The 15,530-nt window shown below is 36.4% G+C and overlaps 1 protein-coding gene across 2 annotated transcripts in view; it reads left to right on the top strand.

Moving 5' to 3' along the window:
* Window positions 1–15,530, top strand: part of DGKI (diacylglycerol kinase iota) — a 447,265-nt gene that overhangs the window by 277,311 nt on the left and 154,424 nt on the right. The window lies entirely within an intron of this gene.

The raw sequence follows: 15,530 nt of genomic DNA, 5'->3' as shown, positions 1-15,530 counted from the left end.
TTGCATTTCTTGTCCTGAACAACCCAAAACAACTCTTTTTCACTCATCTTGTGGATTCCAAACGACTTTTCCTCCATCACCTCGAATTAGTGAGATTTAACAGAATACCCTATTGTGATTATGGCAAGAATGTCCATCGCCTGAGATGGTGATGTTGCTTGTTACATGTGCCATGTCTACAATGAAATGGCCATTAGGTGTAAAAGATTGCTCTAGGATTGATCTAATTTCCAGAGTTGTAGCTCATGTATAGCTCTTTCTCTCCAAAGGTCTTTATGCTAACTATAGGTAAAGATTCGGCCAAGAGAAAATAGGAATAAGCCCAGGTAGGGTATGTGCCAGGGAGAATTCTTGGAGGTTCCCAAGACAAACCTGGCCACACGTGTTTTACTCATTCATTTATTCACTAATCCAGTGACCGTGTATTGAATGTTTACCGTGTGTGAGAGCTTCCTAGTCCTGGCTGTGTGGTAGAAGGCTGTCAGGGAATGTCTAAGAGAAGATAATCCCTTACCTAGGCTTGGGAGGGCAGGGAGAATTTTAAGACACTTTCCCATTGCTCTCAAGATCAAAATCTAAATCTTTATCACAAAGAGAGAAACAGAGTTTCTCTCTGATTCTCCATCCTTTCCCACTGCCCTCTTTGTTTTCTAGCTCGTTGCCTGTCAAGTCAAGTATCGCTTTGGACATCCCTTGCTGCTTTTGTACCACAGGGACACTGCATATGCTGCCTCTCTCTCAAATGTTCTTTACCCCTTCATCTTCTATAACTTCTCAGTCTGTATGTGTGTCAGGTTCTCTTTACAGTCTTTTTTTGGTTTGGGTTGTTTCTGCTTACAATTATATAATTAAAGTCTGAACAAGAAGGATATGGCAGAGTGAAACGGTAATTAGAGGAGAATTTAATGGAGGGACTCTTTACAAATAGTGCACTAGGTTTATGAGAAGCAACAATGGATGGTGTTGTATTCCTGAGCTAAAGGTGCAAAGGCAGGGAAGCAGTCAGTTGTACCAGAAAGAGAACTATTTCGGAAAGACCACCAGTTAGGAGTAGTATTTGCTAAGTGAAAGCAGCCATCCTGTGCCAGCCTGGCAGGGAGAGGGTCAGGGGCATCAATACAATTCTTGCCCTCCAGAGCTTCTGCCATTGTCTCCCTCTGGAGAAGTCTAACGGAAGCCGGAGGACAAGGGGGCCATTAATACAGTCTAAATGGGTCAGTTTCACAGACAAAAAGGAGCGCAGGGAAGTGGTGGAGTGCTGGGTGGGAGTGGCAGATGGTCGGTATCCATCACTCCAGTGTATCTCTGGTACACAGCAGCGAGCCTGATACCTGTAATTGTCAACGAGTAAATGTGACAGGATGAATGAATTTTGCCAGGAGAAGAAGAATGGACTTGGCATTCTGGAAAAAGGGAAATTTACATACACTTGGTAGTATTAGAGACCATAGTCCTCTGTGGAGACTACAGTTAGTCTTATGTAGCATAAAGGTAGGTGAAGTGAGAGTGATGTAGGTGACGCTGGAGAGGAAGACAGGGGTGACATCACAAAGTGCATTATAGAATTTATCTAGGAGTTTTGACTTTAAGGAATTAGTAAAGTGTGTTTTTTTATTTAAAAAAATTTTTATAACGTCTTTATTGGAGTATAATTGCTTTACAATGGTGTGTTAGTTTCTGCTGTATCAAAAAGTGAATCAGCTATACGTATACATATATCCCCATATCCCCTCCCTCTTGCATCTTCCTATACTACCACTCTAGGTGGTCACAGAGCACCGAGCTGATCTCCCTGTGCTATGCGGCTGCTTCCCACTAGCTATCTATTTTACATTTGGTAGTGTATATATGTCCATGCCACTCTCTCACTTTGTACCAGCTTACCCGTCCCCCTCCCCGTGTCCTCAAGTCCATTCTCTACATCTGCGTTTTTATTACTGTCCTGCCCCTGGGTTCATCAGAACCATATATTTTTTTACAGTCCATATATATGTGTTAGCATATGATATTTGTTTTTCTCTTTCTGACTGACTTCACTCATATGACTGACTCTAGGTCCATCCGTCTCACTACAAATAACTCAATTTCATTTTTATGACTAATATTTCATTGTATATATGTGCCACATCTTCTTTATCTATTCATCTGTCGATGGACACTTAGGTTGCTTCCATGTCCTGGCTATTGTAAATAGTGCTGCAATGAACATTGTGGTACATGACCCTTTTTGAATTATGGTTTTCTCAGGGTATATGCCCAGTAGTGGGATTGCTGGATCATATACTAGTTCGACTTTTAGTTTTTTAAGGAACCTCCATATTGTTCTCCATAGTGGCTGTATCAATTTACATCCCCACCAACAGTGCAAGAGGGTTCCCTTTTCTCCACACCCTCTCCAGCATTTATTGTTTGTAGATTTTTTGATGATGGCCATTCGGACTGGTGTGAGGTGATACCTCATTGTAGTTTTGATTTGCATTTCTCTAATGATTAGTGATGCTGAGCATCTTTTCATGTGTCTGTTGGCCACCTGTATATCTTCTTTGCAGAAATGTCTGTTTAGATCATCTGCCTATTTTTGGATTGGATTGTTTGTTTTTTTGATATTGAGCTGCATAAACTGCTTGTATATTTTGGAGGTTGATCCTTTGTCAGTTGCTCCGTTTGCAAATATTTTCTTCCATTCTGAGGGTTGTCTTTTCATCTTGTTTATGGTTTCCTTTGCGGTGCAAAAGCTTTGAAGTTTCATTAGGTCCCATTTGTTTATTTTTGTTTTTATTTACCTTTCTCTAGCAGGTGGGTCAAAAAGGATCTTGCTGTGGTTTATGTCATAGAGTGTTCTGCCTATGTTTTTCTCTAAGAGTTTGATAGTGTCTGGCCTTACCTTTAGGCCTTTAATCCATTTTGAGTTTATTCTTGTGTATGGTGTTAGGGAGTGTTCTAATTTCATTCTTTTACATGTAGCTGTCCAGTTTTCCCAGCACCAGTTATTGAAGAGGCTGTCCTTTCACCATTGTATATTATTGCCTCCTTTATCAAAGATAAGGTGACCATATGTGCGTGGGTTTATCTGTGGGCTTTCTATCCTGTTCCATTGATCTGTATATCTGTTTTTGTGCCAGTACCATACTGTCTTGATTACTGTAGCTTTGTAGTATAGTCTGAAGTCCAGGAGCCTGATTCCTCCAGCTCATTTTTCTTTCTCAAGATTGCTTTGGCTATTTGGGGTCTTTTTTGTTTCCACACAAATTGTGAAATTTTTTGTTGTAGTTCTGTGAAAAATGCCATTGGTAGTTTGATAGAGATTGCACTGAATCTGTAAATTGCTTTGGGTAGTATAGTCATTTTCACAATGTTTATTGTTCCAATCCAAGAACATGGTATATCTCTCCATCTATTTGTATCATCTTTAATTTCTTTCATCACTGTCTTACAGTTTTCTGTATACAGGTCTTTCGTCTCCTTAGGTAGGTTTATTCCTAGGTATTTTATTCTTTTTGTTGCAGTTGTAAATGGGAGTGTTTCCTTAATTTCTCTTTCCGATTTTTCATCATTAGTGTATAGAAATGCAAGAGATTTCTATGCATTACTTTTGTATCCTGCTACTTTACCAGATTCATTGATTAGCTCTAGTCATTTTCTGGTAGCATCTTTAGGATTCTCTATGTATAGTATCATGTCATCTGCAAACAGTGACAGCTTTACTTCTTTTCCGAATTGGATTCCTTTTATTTCTTCTCTTATTGCTGTGGCTAAAACTTCCAGAACTGTATTGAATAGTAGTGGTGAGAGTGGGCAACCTTGTCTTATTCCTGATCTTAGTGGAAATGGTTTCAGTTTTTCACCATTGAGAGTGATGTTAGCTGTGGGTTTGTCATATATGGCATTTTTAATGTTGAGGTAAGTTCCCTCTATGCCTACTTTCTGGAGGATTTTTATCATAAATGGGTGTTGAATTTTGTCAAAAGCCTTTTCTGCATCTGTTGAGATTATCATATGGTTTTTATTCTTCAATTTGTTAATATGGTGTATCACATTGATTGATTTGTGTACATTGAAGAATCCTTGCATTCCTGGAATAAACCCCACTTGATCATTGTGTATGATCCTTTTAATGTGCTGTTGGATTCTGTTTACTAATATTTTGTTGAGGATTTTTGCATCTGTGTTCATCCGTGATATTGGCCTGTAGTTTTCTTTTTCTGTGACATCTTTGTCTGGTTTTGGTATCAGGGTGATGGTGGCCTCATAGAAAGAGCTCGGGAGTGTTCCTCCCTCTGCTATATTTTGGAAGAGTTTGAGAAAGATGGGTGTTAGCTCTTCTCTAAATGTTTGATAGAATTCGCCTGTGAAGCCATCTGGTCCTGGGCATTTATTTGTTGGAAGAATTTTAATCACAGTTTCAATTTCAGTGCTTGTGATTGGTCTGTTTATATTTTCTATTTCTTCCTGGTTCAGTCTCGGAAGGTTGTGCTTTTCTTAGAATTTGTCCATTTCTTCTAGGTTGTCCATTTTATTGGCATATAGTTGTCTGTAGTAATCTCTCATGATTCTTTGTATTTCAGCAGTCAGTTGTTACTTCTCCTTTTTCATTTCTAATGCTATTGAGTCTTTTCTCTTTTTTTCTTGATGAGTCTGGCTAATGGTTTATCACTTTTGTTTATCTTCTCAAAGAACCAGCTTTTAGTTTTATTGATCTTTGCTATCATTTCCTTCATTTCTTTTTCATTTATTTCTTATCTGATCTTTATGTTTTCTTTCTTTCTGCTAACTTTGGTTTTTTTTGTTCTTTCTCTAATTGCTTTAGGTTTAAGGTTGGGTTGTTTATTTGAGATTTTTCTTTTTTCTTGAGGTAGGATTGTATTGCTATAAACTTCCCTCTTAAAACTGCTTTTGCTGCATCCCGTAGGTTTTGGGTCATCGTGTTTTCACTGCCATTTGTTTCTAGGTATTTTTTGATTTTCCCTTTGATTTCTTCAGTTATCTCTCGGTTCTTTAGTAGCGTATTGTTTAGCCTCCATGTGTTTGTATTTTTTACAGATTTTTTCCTGTAATTGATATCTAGTCTTATAGTGTTGTGGCCAGAAAAGATACTTGATATGATTTTAATTTTCTTAAATTTACCAAGGCTTGATTTGTGACCCAAAATATGAACTATCCTGGAGAATGTTCCATGAGCACTTGAGAAGAAAGTGTATTCTGTTGATTTTGGATGGAGTGTCCTCTAAATATCAATTACGTCCATCTTGTTTAATGTGTCATTTATAGCTTGTGTTTCCTTATTTATTTTCTTTTTGGATGATTTGTCCATTGGTGAAAGTGGGGTGTTAAAGTCCCCTACTATTATTGTACTACTGTCCATTTCCCCCTTTATGGCTGTTAGCATTTGCCTTACGTATTAAGGTGCTCCTGTGTTGGGTGCATAAATATTTACAATTGCTATATCTTCTTCTTGGATTGATCCCTTGATCATTATGTAGTGTCCTTCTTTGTCTCTTGTAATAGTCTTTATTTTAAAGTCTATTCTGTCTGATATGGTATTGGCTACTCCAGCTTTATTTGATTTCAATTTGCATGGAATATCTTTTTCCATCCCCTCACTTTCAGTCTGTACATATTCCTAGGTCTGAAGTGGGTCTCTTGTAGGCAGCATATATACAGGTCTTGTTTTTGTATCCATTCAGCCAGTCTGTGTCTTTTGGCTGGAGCATTTAATCCATTTACATTTAAGGTCATTATCAATACATATGTTCCTATTACCATTTTCTTAATTGTTTTGGGTTTGTTTGTATTTTTCGTTCTTTTCCTTCTCTTGTGTTTCCTGCCTAGAGAAGTTCCTTTAGCATTTGTTGAAAAGCTGGTTTGGTGGTGATGAGTTCTCTTAGCTTTTGCTTGTCTGTAAAGATTTTCATTTCTCCATCAAATCCGAATGAGATCCTTGCTGGGTACAGTAATCTTGATTGTAGCTTTTACCCTGTCATCACTTTCAATATGTCCTGCCACACCCTTCTGGCTTGCAGAGTTTCTCCTGGAAGAGCAGCTGTTAACCTTATGGTGATTCCCTTGTATGTTATTGGTTGGTTTTTCCTTGCTGCTTTTAATATTTTTTCTTTGTATTTAATTTTTGATAGTTTGATTAATATATGTCTTGGTGTGTTTCTCCTTTGAATTATCCTGTATGGGACTCTCTGTGCTTCCTGGACTTGATTGACCATTTCCTTTCCCATATTAGGGAAGTTTTCAACTATAATCTCTTAAAATATTTTCGCAGTCCCTTTATTTTTTTCTTCTTCTGGGACCCCTATAATTTGAATGTTTGCGCATTTAATGTTGTCCCACAGGTCTCTGAGACTGTCCTCAATTCTTTGCATTCTTTTTTCTTTATTCTGCTCTGTGTTAGTTATTTCCACTATTTTAGCTTCCACGTCACTTATGCTTTCTTCTGTCTCAGTTATTCTGCTATTGATTCCTTCTAGAGAATTTTTAATTTCATTTATTGTGTTGATCATCATCATTGTTTGTTTGCTCCATAGTTCTTCTAGGTCCTTGTTAAATGTTTCTTGTATTTTCTCCATTGTATTTCCAAGATTTTGGGTCATCTTTACTGTCATTACTCGGAATTCTTTTTCAGGTAGACTGACTATTTTCTCTTCATTTTTTTGGTCTGGTGGGTTTTTACCTTGCTCCTTCATCTGCTGTGTATTTCTATGTCTTCTCATTTTGCTTAACTTACTGTGTTTGGGGTCTCCTTTTCGCAGGCTGCAGGTTTGTAATTGCCGTTGTTTCTGGTGTCTGCCCCCAGTGGGTAAGGTTGGTTCAATGGGTTGTGTAGGCTTCCTGGTGGAGGGGACTGGTGCCTGTGTTCTGATGGATGAGGCTGGATCTTGTCTTTCTGGTGGGCAGGACTGCGTCCGGTGGTGTGTTTTTCAGTGTCTGTGAACTTATTGTGATTTTAGGCAATCTCTCTGCTAATGGGTATGGTTGTGTTCCTGTCTTGCTAGTTGTTTGGCATGGGGTGTCTAGCACTGGAGCTTGCTGGTCATTGAGTGGAGCTGGGTCTTAGCGTTGAGACCGAGATCTCTGGGAGCGCTCTTGCCAACTGATATTGTGTGGGGCCAGGAGGTCTCTGGTGGACCAGTGTCCTGAACTCGGCTCTCCCACCTCAGAGGCTCAGGCCTGACACCTGGCTGGAGCACCAAGACCCTGTCAGCCACACGGCTGGGTCATCCTGGAGAAGATGGACTGAAGCCAGGAGAAAGCTAGAGGATGGGAGACCTGTCAGAAGGCTTGTTTGATGAAATCAGGCAAGGTTGGTGGCATTCTGTACCCAGGCTCTACTCACAAATGGGAAAGGGGTGCCTCGGGAAGCCGAGCACATGCTTCCACCTAAAGTGTGTTTTAAGAATAAATAGTTGTTATGGGAAAAGTTCAGTGTAAAAACAGGCAGTATATTGGACCCTAACGCACCATCCCTTAGCTTCTAATTATCAGTTCATGGACAATTTTATTTCTGTCACCAGCTATGATCTCCTCTCATATTATTTTGAAGTAAATCCCAGATATTATATCATTTTACCCATGAAATTTTCTGAATGTGTTTTTTAAAAGGTAAGATTTTCTTTTATGGATACAATCACAAAATGTTATCTCAAAAATTAAAATAATAGCTTCTGAATATCACTAAATACTCAGTATTCAAATTTTTAGTTGTCTTGCAGATGTCATTTGTTTTCTTATGCTCTGTTTGTTTTCATCAGGATTCATATAAAATGCATTCACTGTGATTGGCTGGTATGACACTTAAGTCTCTGTAGGTTCCCACCCATCTCTCTCTCTCTCTCTCTCTCTCTCTCTCTCTCTCTCTCTCCCTTCATTTATTTATTAAAGAAACCAGGCTATTTGTCCTGTACTGTGCTGATAACATCCCCAAAGTCTCAATGACGTGTTCTTCTCTCTTCCCTGTTTCCGCTAAGTTGATATTTGGATATAGATTCATCAGACACATTTTTTCCCAGATCTCTTTTGTAAGTAGTGTTTTATTCTTCCAAGAGAGGATATGTAACGTCTCATTCTCTCTCTCTCTCTCTCTCTCTCTCTCTCTCTCTCTCTCTCTCTGGTTAACAGTCTTTGACGATCAATGTCTGCATCCAGGAATCATCAGTGGTTGCAAAATTGTGATATTCTACTTCTATCCTTCATTTATTAACTGGAATATGTCTCTAAAGAGAAATTTTTTTCTATTCCTACTGTTTTGTTACTTAGTTATACAGTTTGTTTCAGAGAAGCAGGATAAATGGTTCTTTTATATATACATTTTCAAAATAATAAGTTAGTTCACTAGCATCTTTTGATGGTGACTGTGGTTTGGAAGTGGCATCCAATTTTGGGAACTACTCCCATGAAGAGTTTGCGTCTGTATACCCTCCCCTTGAATCTAGGTGGGCTTACAAATACTTGGCAAATAGAGTACAGTGGAATTGATGCTGCATAACTTTTGAGACTGTATCATTAAATGCCATGCAGCATATGGAAAATATGGGCAATATTGATGGTTTCTAATTAACAGGAGTTTTGTAAATTCAAGGTAATACTTATTTAAAATGTCTCACTGCTCTCATTCATTCAATGTCGGTCATGAATATTTATTGAATAGTTGTTGAATCCACAAATACTTATTGAATCCATAAATGACACTCTGCTAGGTAAAATGGTTACAAAATGAACCAGTAGAAAAGCTGTGTCCTCAGGATGCCCACAGTTCATGTTGTGGGGAGAGATGAAGAAAGAAATGAGCAATAACAGTCTGACACAAATTCTAGGAGAAAGGCATGTGTGACGATGGAAAGGAGAACCGTATTTACAAACTGGGGAGATCAGCAAAAATTTCACAGAGGAGGCAGGAGTCTCTATGGGTGAGATGGCCAAGTGGCTGCTCCCCTAGAGGGATCAGCCTAAGAGGGCCTGGAAACCAGGAGAACTACTAGTGGTGGCTCAGAGTGATGATACAAATGGTGAATAAAGGGCAGAAAGGGTTGGGTTTTTATAATTTGTTGTTTTAACTGTTATGGGGAGGTTGCAGCAGATGGCATGAGACAGGATCAGGTTTGTTGCTCAGAAAAGTTATTTGGATGTCAGTGTGAAAGGTGACCAGAATCTTAACTTCTGGAGACAGACGGACAAATCAGGACATTGGTACCAAAGTCCAGGTGAAGAGATGAGGAGATCCGAAAGCCTGAAGAAAGACAGTGGTGATGAAGATAGAAGGGGTTGGTGAATTCAAGAGTTATTGATACGGACTTATTGTGAAGGGTGAGAAAGGAGTATCAGTGAACGCTGGGTGGCCAGCATAGGCAAAGGGTGAATATATTATATGTGATAGAAAATATAAAAGAAAGGTAATAGTGTCAAAAAATGAACTCTGTTTTATATAAGTTAAAATTGAAACCCCTGTGAGACATCTAAGAAGATATAGAAATGTGCAGTTTGAAATATATGTTTAGAGCTCAGGAGATCCCTCTAGGTCAGGAGAGAATATTTAGGGGGGTCTATCAAATCCTTTTCTCTCCCATCCCATCATTAGTAGGAAAAGGAGGAAAATAATAGATGGGAGTTGGTGTAGAGAAAATGGAATAGTAAAATTATTAAATGTAGATAATACTGCACAATTTTGAACATCCATGTTCTTTAAATAATATTGCTTCATATTCATACACATCTTACCTTCCTATTCATATAGCAGACACTATTGTATTTTTTTTTTTACTCAATAATGAAAGCACTTTATTTTCAGTCCTTAAATTTCACATGCCTTGAAACTATTATGTTTCTAAGAAGGTAAATTATTTGAAAACTCACACATCTGTGTAAGATGATTATATAAACAGAAGAGTGTAGTTATTTGGGTAAAAGTGTATGTATTTTTGTGTATCTAAAATATTCAGAGTGGTGCTTTAAGAGAGAGTTGAAATAGAATTACTAGAATGGGAGAAAATATTGTTTCTTTTAGACTTTATCTTGTAATTGCACATTTCAAAGCAGAAGTATTCAATTCATTTTACTGGTTGAAATGCATTCCTATTAATTAAGATGATTCTTCATTGGGTGCTTGGTAACCTGATTAGCTTTTTGGATTCTACACAGACCATAATCAGACCCTATAAGCTGTATTTACTTCTGCCACAATTTTCTGCCATTACAGTTGTAAAGGGCCTTTCATGTTGAGTCTGTTTCTAAGTAATCTAAAACTTTTCAAGACAGTTGAAAGCATTATTCAGATGGAGGAATTGAGAGCCTAATTTGCTATGTGGTATGTAATCCAAAGATTTCAGTCTCCTGAACTTTAAGGAAAGCATAGCCCGCTTTCTTTTTGTTAATTGAAATTAAAATATGTAGGCTGTTTGATATTTATGAATTAGAAAAGCAAAAGGTTATTCAGTGAGAAAAGTTACATAGAGAAACTCCCAGGGTTGAAGTTGTACACATACCAGATAATCTTTTTTTTTTTTTAGAAAAAAGTAATATTAAATGTTTATTTTGATAACATATGTAAGTATAAGAACTAAAACTATCACTCAGAATCACATGATCCATAACTAACTATATTTATATTTTGATGTGTTCCCTTTCAATTGCTTTATTTCCATGTTTTTAAATATATAGGGAATCATATTATAAGTAAATCCTACTCTTTCATTGTGTAACTATGTCTCAATTTACATAATAATTATTCCTTTATGAAAAGCTTCCTTTATGGAACTTTTAGGTTTCTCGATGTTTGGTGGTATAAAACACTCCTGTAATTAACATAATGTTTATAAACCACAGTTAACATTTCAAATTATTTTCTTATGTCAAATCCCCAGGAGAGAAATGACTGATTCAATGGCATAAACATTTTAAAGCCTCTTAATAAAAATTATAAAACTGCTTTCTAGAAATTTTGTACTGTTTACTTGCCCAACAGCAATGTCTAAGAATACCTGATGGGAAGTGTTAGGAATTTAATACCCTACAGGTTCTGAAAATGTGTTCATGGATAGAAACAAAAAGCTATTATAATATTACACTTGATGAAACAGAATGAGAGGATAAAATTACATCCCTAGAAAGAAAGAAATTATGTTTTATACAGTCAATTATGTCCAACAAAAAAGAGAGTAAGACATGTTGTTTACCTTTATTGTTACCTTTTATGTCTTTGGTTTTTAAAAAAATGTCTGTATTTTTTGCATATTTTGATGGGCTGTTTATCTTTTATTGTTGAATTTCAGGTACTGTTTATATATTCTGAATACAAGTCTTTTGACAGATATATTTAGTGCAAATATGTTCTCAGTTTATTTTTATCTTTTTTTTTAATGTTTCTTTTGATCGACAGAAGTTTAAATATTCTTATGAATTCCAGTTTTAGGAGGTAGGCATATTTCATGCTAGAGCTTTTTGTGTCCTTCTTAAATCATTGCTTACTCCAGGAAAGGTTGGGAAGATATTCTCCTTTGTCTTCTTGAAGATTTATAGTGTTAGCTTTTATGTATAAGTATGTGATTCAGCTCAAATTCTTGTGTATTCTGCAAAGTAGCTTCAAGGTTCATTTTTAAAAATACGATTATCCAAAACTTTGCAAGTTTCTTAATAACATGATGAGAGGTGAAATAAAAGAATCTCATTCATGATTTTTTAAAATACATTTATCCAGTTTTTTTCCAGCACTATTTTTTGAGTAGACTTTCCTTTTCTATAGAATTGTCTTGGTGCCTTTGCCTCTTGATTGTATGTGGGTCTTTTTCTGAACTCTATTGTTTCATTGATTTGTTTATCCTTAATCCACTTCCACACTGTTTTGATTGCTATAGATTTATTGTAAGTCTTCAACCTGGTAATATGAATCATTTCATTTTGCTTTTCTAAGGGTGTTAGGGTTATTCTACATCTTTTGAATTTGTGTATAGATTTTAGAATTAGTTTGTGTCTACATAAAACTGTTTGGATTTTAATTGGGATTGCATTGAATCTATAGGTAAATTTAGGGAGAATTGGCATATTAACATTATTGAATGTTCCAATCTATAAGCATGATATATTTCTCCATTTATTTAGGTGTTCTTTAATTTCTCTTAGCAGTCTTTTATAGTTTCAGCACAGTTTTCAGGTCCTTGCATACCTTTTGTTAAATTCATTCCTAAGTATTTTAAATAGTATGATTTTAAATTTCACATGTAATTATTATTGCTAATATATAGAAATAACTGATGTCTATGTGTACACACATGTGTAGATATTTATTTATTGACTTTGTCTTGCAGGTTTGCTAAATTCACTCATTAGTTCTAGTAGTTTTTGATATATACCTTAGGTTTTTTTGTTTTTCTGGGGTTTTTTTTTTTGCAGTACACGGGCCTCTCACCGCTGTGGCCTCTCCCGCTGTGGAGCACAGGCTCTGGACGCTCAGGCTCAGCGGCCATGGCTCACAGGCCCAGCCGCTCCACGGCATGTGGGATCTTCCCGGACCGGGGCACGATCCCGTGTCCCCTGCATCGGCAGGCAGACCCTCAACTACTGCCCCACCAGGGAAGCCCCCTTAGGTTTTTTTGTATACATAATTGGGTGGTCTGTGAATAGGACAGTTTTATTTCCTTACACACCTTTTATTTTTCTTGCCTTATTGAATGAGCTGGCAATATGTTGAATAACTGTGGTAGGAATGAACATGCTTGCCTTCTTCCTGATTATAGGAGGAAGCATTCCATATTTCCTCATGAGGTATGCTGTTTCGTTGTTGCTGTTTTTATAAAAGCCCTTTATGTAATTAAGTAATTATGATTCTCTGTCAGTTTTCTGAGAGTTTTTTTAAGTCACAAATGAGTGATGTACTTAATCAAATGCTTTTTTTTTTAATATATGGAAGTGACCTGATTTTCTCCTTTATTTTCTTTATATCATAAATTCCATTGATTTTTTAAAAAAATTACTCAGTTTGCATTTCCAAGTTAAGCCTCACTTGATGTACTGTCATTTTTTATATGCTGGATTCAATTTACTAATATTTTGTTAAGCATTTTTGTGACTGATTATGAAAGATATTGGTCTATAAATTTATTTTCTTGAAATATCCTTTATGGGTTTTGATATCAAGGTTATGCTGGCCCCGTAAATTGAGATAGGGATTGTCTGCTTTCTGAAAGAATTTCTGTAAGATTGGTATTATTTTTTTCCTTAAGTATTTCATAGAATTTCCTAAAGAACTGTCTGGGCTTGAGATTTATTTGAGGCAAGAATAGATATAGAATTATTCACATTTTCTATTTCTTCTTCAGTCAGTTTTACTAAGTTGAATTTTTCAAGGAATTTGTCCACTTCATTGAAATTGTTAAGTCTATTGGCCTAAAGTTGTTCACAGTGTTCTCTTATTTTTTTAATGTCTGTAAAATCCCCTCCTTTATTCTTGATACAAGTAATTTGTTACAGACCTTTTTCTCTTATAATTTCATTTTTTCTCCCCTACTTTGTGCTATTTTTTTCATGTATTACACTCTGACATAACATATAAACCCTGCATTTCAGTATTGATATTTTTGCTTTAAGCAGTCAGTTGTTTTTTGAAGAAATTAAGAGGTGAAAGAACAGTTCATAGTCTTTTATGTATACCCACATATTCACCATTTCCAGCTTTCTTCATTTCTTTCTGTTGATCAAAGATTTCATCTGGTATCATTTTGCTCGAGTTTGAAAGATTTCCTTTAGCATTTCTTATAGTACAGTTCTCTTGGCAGTAAATAATTTCAAATTTAATTTTTCGGAAATGTCTTTATTTTATCCTCATTTTTTTGAACTATATTTTTATGAATATAGAATACTGGATTGACTGGTTTGTTTGTTGGCTTCTTCCAGCACTTTAAATATGTTGTTTCATTTTCTTCAGGCCTCCATGTTTTAAGGATGAACAGTCAGGTACCAGTTGTATCATTATTCCCCTCTTTATGTCTTTTTTTCTCTGTTTTTGAGGCTTTTTTCTTCTAGTTTTAAGCCTCTATGTGTTTGTTTTACTCTTCTGTCGCTGCTGTAAGCAAATTACCATGAGCAGTGGTTTAAGACTGCACAAATGTAATATCATACAGTTTGGGAGATCAGAAGTCTAAGATGGATGGTTGGGCTGTGTTTCTTCCGGAGACTCTGGGGAAGAACCCACTTCCTTGTCTTTTTCAGCTTGTTGAGGTGGCCTACTTTTCCTGGCTCATGGCCCCGCCTCACTCTGACCTCTGCTTCTATACTCACCTCTTGTTCTCTGACTCTCCTGCCTCCCTTCTTCCCTTATAAGGACCTTTGTGATGACATCAGGGCCCCCTCCCACAGATAATCCAAAATAGTCTCCTATGTCAACATCCTTAATGTAATCATACCAGAAAGGGCTCTTTTGCCTTGTACGGTTTTCATAGTTTCTGGGCATTAGAATGTGGGCATAGTTTTCCTGGTTGTTGTAGTGGGCATTATTCTAACTTCCACATGGTTTTCTTTGTATTTATCCTGTTTTAGGTTCATTGATCTTTTTGGAACTGAAGGTTGACCTTTTTTTTTTTCCCTACAAATTTGGAATATTTTCATCCGTGTATTTTCTGCTCCATCCTTTTCTGCTCCTTCTGGCATTCAATTATGTGTACTTTAGATTGCTTGCTATTGCCGTATGGGTCTTGGGGAAAAAAATAAAATGTTTTAGTCTTTGTTTTACAGATTATGTAATTTGTATTGCTCTGTTTTCATGTTCACTGACCCCTTTTTGCAGTGTCCAGTTTGCTCTTAAGTCCATTCAGTGATCATTTCAAAAAATTTTTCTTCCTCACGGATCACATTTTCTTGCTTCTTTTCATGTCTAATACAATTGATTATATGCTGAATAGATGATATATTGTATGGAGTCTGGCTTTTCTTTTATTGTGACCTAGTTGATACTGTTTCAGCATTATATTCTGTTCAGTTCCCTTCTTGCTTCACAAAATCCAAAAACAAGTCTGGTATAAGGGATGGATGCTACTAACCTAGTGTAAAAAAAAAACAATCATCAATAAGATGTGTTTCTTCCCAGGTTTATACAAATTTATTTGATCCCAGGATATGTTGTTGATTATATGACTACACTATATTAACTCTGTCATGATATTACAGATTTCAGAGGATTGACTATTTATGGAAATAGCTTGAAAGCATGAAGATGATTTTTTTCCATCGTGCACCACTGAATTCCAGGCTAGATCTCACTGTTGGCAGAAAAGCTGAACAGACCCCTTTTGTGGCTTTTTTGCCTCCCATGAACTCACCTTAATAGTGAATCTACCTCTATTGAACAAAAATGGAAAAAGACATAAGTATACAATAAACCCCAGTGAGAAGGAGTACTTAGGTTTCTTCATTATAAGAATCTTCACTTTTTCAAAAAATGTTCTTATTCATAGTATTTAATAATTGCTGGATTAATTTTAATGAGCAGAAGGAAAGTTTTTCAAATAAAGCCTTTCCTTTTTACTGTCCTCTGCTTCATT

The sequence above is a fragment of the Delphinus delphis genome, chromosome 9 (genome assembly GCF_949987515.2).
Source record: "Delphinus delphis chromosome 9, mDelDel1.2, whole genome shotgun sequence".
Lineage (NCBI taxonomy): Eukaryota > Metazoa > Chordata > Mammalia > Artiodactyla > Delphinidae > Delphinus > Delphinus delphis.
This window is presented reverse-complemented; position numbering and strand designations above follow the sequence as displayed.